The sequence below is a fragment of the Lucilia cuprina genome, chromosome 3 (genome assembly GCF_022045245.1).
Source record: "Lucilia cuprina isolate Lc7/37 chromosome 3, ASM2204524v1, whole genome shotgun sequence".
NCBI classification, from domain to species: domain Eukaryota; kingdom Metazoa; phylum Arthropoda; class Insecta; order Diptera; family Calliphoridae; genus Lucilia; species Lucilia cuprina.
In genome coordinates, this window is record NC_060951.1 from 63852753 (window position 1) to 63863057 (window position 10305).

The following is a 10305-nucleotide window of genomic DNA, read 5'->3' on the forward strand; positions in this document are numbered from 1 at the left end:
TTGTGTGTTTGTTTTTTTTAGCTTAATTTAAATGAAAAATTTTATTATAGACTTGTTTTGATATAGTGATTTGTTGCAATTAATCAGAACAATATAGAAAACATATGAATATATGTTGTATGTGTTCTTAGTTAAGTTTATAAATTTTCTGAGATAGAGAAAAAATAAAAATTACATAAAAACTATGGATTTTATTCAAAACTCATGTATCAAAGGTTTTTATAACCAATTTTGTGTGAACATAAAATTTGTAAAACTTTGGTAAAAGTTTATGAATAACCTCCTAGCAAAAACTATGTAATAGCTTTCAATTGTAATTTCTTACGAGGAGATATCTATAGTCATTGGAAAATATGTTGTTATATTTTCCAATGACTAATAGATATCTCCTCGATTACCAAGAAGTAGTCTAATAAGGTCTTACTAATAATGTACTATATTAATACTTTCTAATCCATTAGTCATTTTGCCAGTAAAGATATAGAAGATGTATACAGTTTTTCATGCGATTTACAATGACAACTTTTTCCCATTACTTGTAATCGTTTGTGGTAAGTACTTGCCTCCAATGAAATAATGTTAAAATAATGACTTAAAAGCAAGTAATTTTAGCATTTTAACGCCTTCCATGGTAATTAAATTTTTTACTGGGCTCTTATTTAAAAACAACATTTTTATATTATAAAAGGTTTATAAACAAAAATTTCCATACAAAATGTTATTTATAAACCATTTACAAAATTAAAATTGTGTTTGTGAATAAAGATGTTAGACATTATGAGGAAGAGTGCTGAAAATGTCCATAAATATTTTTCATTGGAGTTAAAATATACTGAATTAAAATTCCATCTTAATTGTGTTAGAGGGACTCAAATAAAGTTATTTATGAAGAATCGTCATATTAGTGAATTTTGACCTTCATGTCTTAAGTGAGACTTTGTATGCGGACTATGCGCAAATGAATCGAGATTATTACCAAAATTGAAAGTTTTTCCGTTTTTTGTAGAAATACAATAACATTTAACATATTTATTTAGTCCAAAGACACAAGATTTACATTAAAACACGGGCGAACGGATAGAGAAAGACAGACGGACGGACATTTAGAGAGTGATTATGAATAGATTTGCATACTTAAAGGTGGATATGGGATTTTTTTTTGTTACAAAGATCAACCCAAAATCATAATATTATTACTCTATAGTGGTATAGGGAATACAAATTATGATATACAACAATACAACACCGATTGTGAATTGGGTAAATGTTTATTTTAGGAACGATAAAAAGCAAAGAATGCTGCTTTTTAGTTTATACAGTTTTATTACAAGTTTTACAATTGTACTACGAGTATGAATAGATCCGCGTAATTTCAATTTAATTGCCATTGTAGGCCTTAATCCTAAAGAATATTAAGAGAGCCACACACAGTTCTCTAAATTTAAAATTTTTATTCAAAATACAAAAATTCATAATTTTCTTTTATGATAAACACAAAATTTGTATAAACAAAATATAATAAAAGAACAACAACAAGACAAAATATTTAACGAGTGAATGTGTTTTTTTTAGATAAAAACTCATAACATTCATAATAAAGTCATAAAATTTGACATACACGATCATTCATTTTTATTACACACATGTTGCAACAAGTATCAAAAGGATTTAGGCGCAAGCGCGTGCGATCAATAACAGAAGACTAATAATAATGATCATGTTGATCGTTTTGATATTTAAAAATTGTTTGTTTGTTTACAATTTAATTATGTTTTTTTTTGTTTTCCTTAATGTTTGCTGTGGACTTTAATATAAAGATCATTAAATTTTAATGAAGAATGTCTACATATTTATGCAACTTAATAGGGCTTCTAGTAGGGTGGTCTCTCTTTTATGACAAGTGTGTTTACAGTAATGTAAATTTAATAGATGTTTGTTGTTTTATGTTGATGAAATGTCAGATATACATATTTATAATATTTGTATTTTTAAAGACCGTCATGGCGGTATTTTTTTATTTTAATAGATATTATAGGGTGAAGATAGATGCAGTTGTAAAAGTTGAAAAAAAAAATAACAAAAATATGTAAAATATTTTTAATCTACTTTAATAAAACTTTGTCTTTTAAGTTAAAGATTTTGAAACTATTTTAAATTATCGCTCTAAATATATATACATATGTATGTATTTTCTTACAATAATACCTCAAAAACCATTATACGTTGCAAATTGCAGCAACTTAACACTTAGATGCACACATTTATAAAAATCAAACAATATCCTTTAAAACACCTTTGGCAGTAGTAGTAATTTACGAGACTCATGTGATAAAAATTTGCAGTGTGAATGAAGTAGAAGAGAATCCATACAGATTCAGAGCAATTAAAATGAATTTTCCGGTTACTTGACACATTACATAATTTGCATTTCCGTTACACACACAACCACATTTATACACACACACAAACTTTTACTTATATACACCGGAGTATTGGAAAACCATAACATAACTTCAATCAATGACTAACATGACAAAATTAGTGCTAAAATCATAATATACAAACTGCACACACACACAAATTTCCGAAGAAATATTGGTTTGAAGAGATGAATGAATAAATGAAGTGAACCATACAAACATTTATGCAGGAAGAAATGTTTTATGTGTAAATTTAGGGAGAGCCCAGATAGCTAGACAACCAGTTGGAAGTTATAGGCGGAAGTATGTGCATATAGACAAATCAAAATATTTCCTATATTTGAGTGCATGTTTGTTTATGATGACATGCAATGTCAACATACATAAGTCTTAAAACAGCAACATCAATAACATTTGCAACTGTAACAAATACAAATTTACAATTTAACAAAATAAAATGCATACTAATAAAAATCTATTTTTTTTTGTAAAGCAGCAACAATAACAAACCTACTAAAACCGCAGACATATGCAACAATGATGTTCTTTATACACATACCTACAAAATCTAACACATATACATATATATAAATGTATATTTTATATATGTGCATTTGTATAAGTTTGATTATCCCTTATTATCATCATTATGATCTTTATCGTGTTGCAAAAAATTTACTTTGCATTTTGCCAACTTTAATGCAGTTTTAACTTTACAAATGAGTTCTTTACACTTTTAGATTTCTACATGATTACATATGTATGTATGTATGTATGTAGGTATGTATGTATGTTTCTTCCCTTGCCTTTTTGTCTGTGCACATCTCTATCATCAATTGTATGTATTTTCTTGTTCTTGTTGAAATTTAACAAATTAAATGACTTTCCATTTCTGGATTTTTAAAGTTTGTAACAAATTTGTTAATATTTGTAGAAAATATGGATTTAGGGTTGTAGCTTACCAACAAAAGGGCCTTTTTTAATATGTTCCCAGAAAAAATTTGATGATGAGATGTACTTTCCCAATAACTACTTTTCAATGACAGCATCGCTTGTAATCAGACTTGGGGGGGTAATGATTACATTTTCAATTACAATTAATGTAATTTTAATTAAAGCTTATCCAATAAAAATTACTCTTAATTGTAACTGAAACTCTACAAATTACAATTAATTAAAAAATTTTTCATTATTTGTAATTATAATTGAATTACAATTACTTATAAATTGGATTATTTTTGTTTCTAATTACATGTCATTTGTAATTAGTAATTCTTTTATTAGAAGTAATTGTAATTGGTAAACTTCAATTACGTGTAATTGTAATGGGCAAAACTTTAATTACAATTACGCTTAATTGTAATTGGATAAATTTCAATTACAAGTAATTATGGTTAACAATGTATTGAATAACTTTGGGTAATTAAAAATGTTATCAGTTACAGAACTAGTTCTAGAAACCAGGATTTTGGATATTGTACTTTGGCTTTGAGATCAATGTTTTTTATTCGAAAAATTCACTTTTGGAATATGTTCCTTGGCAGCTTTGTAGAGTCGGCTCTTATACTTTGGAACCGATCTGGAACCAGTACTTTGTCTTTCATTTTTCTCCCATAAAACAAATTCTAGTGAAATTTCTGCACTTAAATATTTAAATTATTGTTGTACTAAAATACGACTCGTACCAAAGGGAGTCTTCCTTGAAAACGCCTTAGAAGTAGCTAAGATTTACATCAATTTTCCTGAAATTGAATTCTAGAAATAAAGGAGACATCACGTTTTAGAACGAATTAAGAATGTATGTTAAGAAGACAACGAAATTTATCATTATTTCTGAAAATCACTACTACAATGGGATTACAAGAAGTACATATGTAGAGTTCCAGTCAATATATCGCCGAAACCGAGCTTTTCTTTATAGTTCTTATTCCACGTTTAGTTTCCAAGTTCTGTCTATATCATTTAGATTTGATATGTACAAATATTGAATTTATGACATGAAATAAAAAGCCTTTATAAAGGCCCCATGATTAGTTGCATGAAAATTAATTAAAAATCTCCTTAAATAAAATTTACAAAAACTGCAAGACGTCCTTTCATATACACACTTATATTCAAAAACTCAACACACAGATTTATGTACGTACGTATAGATGTCTAACCATATACAAATAAGAAGTGTTTATCACATAACACCCTTAAATGTTTAAATGCAGTTGTAATCAACCTTGTTCTTCTCCCAACTTATAAAACTCCTACTCCAACTCTACTCCTTCTTTACAAATCAAATAATTATCAAGTTTGTTGCAAAATTCTTTACTTCAAATCTAAATGTAAGTTTTGTTTTCAAGGAATGAGTAGCACACATGCAAGCATTGTGTATTTAATGTGTTTCCAATACTATTATTAATTTACAGACTCTATCACTTGCCCCTTTACTTATGTATATTAAATGCATTATTTCTAACAAACTCATAGCCGACACTTTATTTAAGACTTTTGCATCAGCAACACCTCCTTGTGACATTTTGTGACATTGTGTTTGTTATTCTTAGAGAAAGAATTTTTGGACAGGGGATAATAGAGAAAAAAAATAATTATTTTGACATGTTGTCATTTACAGTGTCATTGTATATAGTTTACCTTAGGATATTTATTTGTTAGAATTAGAATTGAAGTATGAGTTGTTTAATGTTTTTGAAGTTACATAGTTTAAATTTAAGGATATATTACTAAGTACAATAATAATTGTTCATTTAAAGAGCAATTTACTTTGTTAGAGGTAATTTATTAATAAAATCATATTTGAGTTTAAATGAAAAATTAGTTTTTATTTTTAGTACCAACATACTCAATAAAAGAAAAGTTTTTCGGAAATAAAAAAAATATTCAAAATATGATATAAATAAGAACATATTTGAATAAATTTTAAATTTCGTACTTTTTGTTACTAGAGATTTAAATAATCGAGGTTAAACTGAAATAGATAATCATTTGCTTTTTTAATTTTCTATCTTATAAAAATAGAGATATTTGATGTACATATTTTGATAATCATCTAAAATATCAAATTTCTTCTAATTTCTAGTACTTACTCAACAAGTTACTTGTCAATGACAACTACGTAACTTTTGCATTACTCATAAGGAGTCTAATGAATTACTTTTAATCCCATTTAGTTGAAATTATTTTCTGGTTCATACACAGCTACCTCTTTAATAACAAAAGCAAAACAACTAACTCAACTATCTTTTTATAAATACTTATTAAACTCCTTATTTGGAAGCGAGTCTGATAGGTATTTGCCTCCATTGACATCACCGGGTTAAAATAAATATTTAAAATGCCAAGGAGCAAGTTGTGGAAAGTGATTTAATTAGCTTTTCAACTCATTCCTTTTCAATGTTAGTTTTTCCAGATAAAGTGCATTCACGCCGTTACTAGAATATGGAACAAAGATTATATACTCTATTATAATATATAATATATCTGAGAATTGATTCTTTGAAGTTTTTCTCACATATTTTGGATCGGTTGTCGATCAGTTAGCAAGGTGTCACAAATTTGGTAGAAGTCGTATTCAACCCTGAATCTTTTGCAAGGCTAGGCAATTTTCCTTTAGAAAAAAACTCGAAATTAAACGTTTGTTGATTCATTGAGATAGACTTGGAACTTCAATTTTACATATAAATCCAAGCAAAAATAACAAGCATTGTCTTATCAGATCTCTTCCCAATAGTTGTGTGATAAACACTGTAATTTGAAAGAGGGTGATAATAGTTCAATCTTGGAGTTGGTGGATAAGTTAGGTGCTCTACGTGAACGTCTATCTTGACGTTTTTAGTTCATTGTGTATTTTTCTTTTTTTTTTCAACCAAAAGATGAGCTAGAAATATAATCTGCAATGATTGCTATTTATTGCTGTATGAATTTTTCCTATACATAATATATTTAAATATACTGAAATAAAGACCGAAGCACAAAATATCGTTTCCTAACACCCTATAGGTCAAACCAGAATAAACCCTGAAATATTCATTGACAACATTATCGCAGGAATACTGCACATCGATCAATAATCGACCTTTCATCTGACACAAAACATTCATTCTGAATCACCCAACATTCTGTTCTTTTCCAGAAATTTTAAGACATTAAGACAACATTATTTTCACGCAAGTAGTAAGTAGTAGTTTTGTAATAAATAAAACATATAGAATCCTGCAGCCAATTGACTGCCGAAATATCAAATAAGATAGATATTTTTGAGAACTCAGATTTCCAATTTAATAGGCTTTATTCCAACTGCTTTATAATTAAATATATTATTTTGTTTTCTCTAAGCCTGAGTTTAGACTAATAACATAGAGCGCCGAATTTTTCCTTAATATTGCAATAATTTTATATTCACTTTTAAAGATATCTTGTGCAGCCGGATCTGGTGTATTTCTAAAACCGGTTTCTTAAAATAAAGCAAATGTATTCAAAAATGAACAATTTATAAGGCAGTACCCTCTATTACGAAGTAAATACTTAGAAATACATTTAATACTTCATTGGGCTTGTTGCACACTCCTTTGCTTGTCTTTTCGATTCCTACTACAGGCACTAGTCTCTAATATGAATCGAACAGACAAGCTCCCGTCTGAGAGACTACAATACTACCTACTAACCTACTGGAAACGCACGCAATTTTTGTCAATTTTTCTCCTTATTAGAATAACATTATACATTATATATGAATGGAAGACTATTTGTATAGGATATTGTTTTGAATATTGCGATCTACAGTTTATCAATAACGTTAAAAACTGTTCCATCAAATGATGGATTTTAAAAAGTCTATTGAAAAGCATCTAAGTAGACAAGATACAGGCACGAAACTGGTTTAATATTTAAACTTTGAGAGGCAAGGACGGTTTTTAACGTATTATATAAATTTTATATTTAATTTAAAAAAACCGACGTTTTTTAGTTTTACAGTTTTTAAATTACGTTTTTAAAATCTTGTATTTTGAAAAAATCAAATAAAATGTATTTTAATTATTACAAGATTTTTAAATATTTTTTAACAATTTTTACCTCTTTATTTAAAAAAGCACTAGAAAATATTTGTTCTTAAAATTTATTCCACAAAATTTTTTTCACTATCTTTCCGAAGACGTTGTTTGTGTTTGAACCCAAAAACCACTAAAATGTGGCCACATATGATGATGGGTGGGTTTTTGAGTTTTTTTGGAGGTGGTTTCTATTTGTGTTTTTTTTTTCTTGTTGGGAAAACCTGCAACCGGCAATGAAATTTTGACACAATTTTTATTTCTTTTTCTTATTTTTGCACAGAATTTTATATTTTTTGTTTTAATGCATTTTTTTTAAATAAAAATAAATAAAATTAAACACGTTATATTTTCAATATATATTTTTTTTAACTCTTGCACATGACACGAAGGACGAGAATGCGTTTAGTTGTTGCGTCAGTGATGATGTGTGGAAAATTTGTGTTGATTTTATTTTGGTTGCGTTTTTTTAGTTTGGTTTTAGTTCTGTGTGTGTTTTTAATTTCTCAATTTTATTTCATTTGTTTTATTATGATTTTTTTTTTTTTTTTAATTTTGTTGTTGAATTTTCAAGCGCCAAAGTTAGCCAACCAGTAGTAGTATTAGACTCTAGTAGTGGTAGTAGTCATTTTGTATTAAAAAAAACACAAAAAAGAAAAACAAAAAGAACTGAACTGAACAGAAATAAAAACAAACACTCAATTTACGTTGTTGTTGTTGTTGTTTTTGTTGGCTGTATATTGGAGCTGTAAAAAGATGAGGACGACGAACGAGATGTTGAGTACATGAGAGCGCAAGTGTTGTTTTGCTATTAAAATTAAAACAAAAACAACAAATGAAATATCCAAAATAATTTTCTATCAAATGGAGAAGAGTTTACAGTTATGTGTTTGTTAGTGTAATAATTGTTGTTGCTTCTGCAAAGTTGGCTGCTAATGGTTGGTTGACTGTTTGGTATGCCTGCAGGTTTTCATTTTTTGTTGTTTTTTATTTCACTTTTATTGCTGTGAGAGTATTTGTGTGATCTGCATACATCCTTTTTTAATTGTTTTCATATGCATGTAGGTTTTAATTAGTTGTTTGCTCCATGTGTGTTTTAATTTCTTTTACTTTTGACTCTCTGTTTGTTTTTATGCAGTGGGGAGTATGTTTATCTGCTTTTTAGAGTACAACACTCACTTGTAGGAATGTTTGTTTGTGTTTTATTTAATCGTCTTGGGAATTTCTATGATAAATTAACCCCTTTTCATTAATTGAAAGTACATTTGAAACGTACCTGGTACTTTTTATGTCTTATAAAGCAAATTAGTAAAGCAGTATTGTTTTTCTTTTGACAAACGATATGTTAAATCGTATTCAAATTTGAAATAGAATAATTTAAATATATTTTATACCTACACATAAGTATTTGTGAAATTAAGAAACTAAGTAATTCTAATGTTTGCTTATTCTGCTAAATTCTCGGATAAAAACAAAAATTCGAAAAAAAGAATTGCTGGTAAGAGTGAACACTCTGGACCCAATATTTACATCTGAAACACTATCAATTGAATCGCAATCACTTCTAAAGTTGTTATCACCAATTTTAACCCTTTCAGGGTCAAAAAAGTATATGTTGTTAAAATGCACTTTTTATAAGTAGTCATTAGTGATAATTTCATAAAACCTGATTTAAAAATATGAAAGGTCATTTAAAATCTCATTTATAAATATAATAAAGTCTTAAGTTTAATCTAAAGTGAGTCAGCAGTGAAAAGTGGTTTTATTAGCTTTTTTATTCTTTATCTATATATGTATATGAAAAGTCAAAAACAGAAGTAATCGTTCTTTTTAAGTATTCCTGTGTATAAGTGTATAACAGGAAGTAAAAATGTCTCAAATAACAACGTTCAAATTAGACACCAACCAGATAATATAAGACTGAAAGTAGAGGCAAAATGAAGCAAAACTGCGTGTTTTTTATTTCGTGATCATGTTTCCTTGCAAAAGGACTTCAAAATTTTAAAAAGTACATTTTTTAATAAATATATCAAAGTACTACTACTAATCAAGTAATTATACCCTACACCACTTCAGTGGTATACCAATCGGCTTAGAATCATTTTCTGCGTCGATTAAGCGATGTCCGTCCGTCTGCCTGGCTGATTGTCCATTTAACTCTTGTGCGCAAGGTACAAGCCTCAATTTTCAAGATAATTGGATGAAATTTGGAACACGCTTCTTTTGTTCCAAGGACGAAGCCTATCAAAAATGGTTGGAATCGTTCAATTATTTCGACTGGCGCCCATACAACCATACCCCTCAAATAGGGCCCTTAGGCTTATAATTAATTTAAATGTTCAATTATGTCAACAAAAGTCGGCAAAACTTAGTTTTATAGAACTTTAAATGACACTACCGATTTTTGTAAGGATCGGGCTTCATTTGACCCTAGCTCCCATACAAACTCTCCTTCAGAAAATGACTTGAAGATTAAAATTCATTTACAAACACTAATAACACTTTTAAATTCTACATAAATAACTTTGAAGTAGACTTAACTTCCCCTACCAACATTTATAAGGATAGGGTCATATTTTGTAATTTACATGAAATCTTATAGTACAGGACGACCAAAAAAAAATATATGTTTTACCATAATGATAAACACGTCTCTGAAAATCGAAGTTGAAAACTTTTACCTACATAAATGCTAAATAAAGTTGTTTTTCTATTGCAAAAGGGAGTAATAAACCTAAAATAAACAATTAATAAAATTATGAATAATGCATGAATTAAGAATAAATGAACCTATTATGTTATAAAAAGTAATTCCACAAAAAGTACTA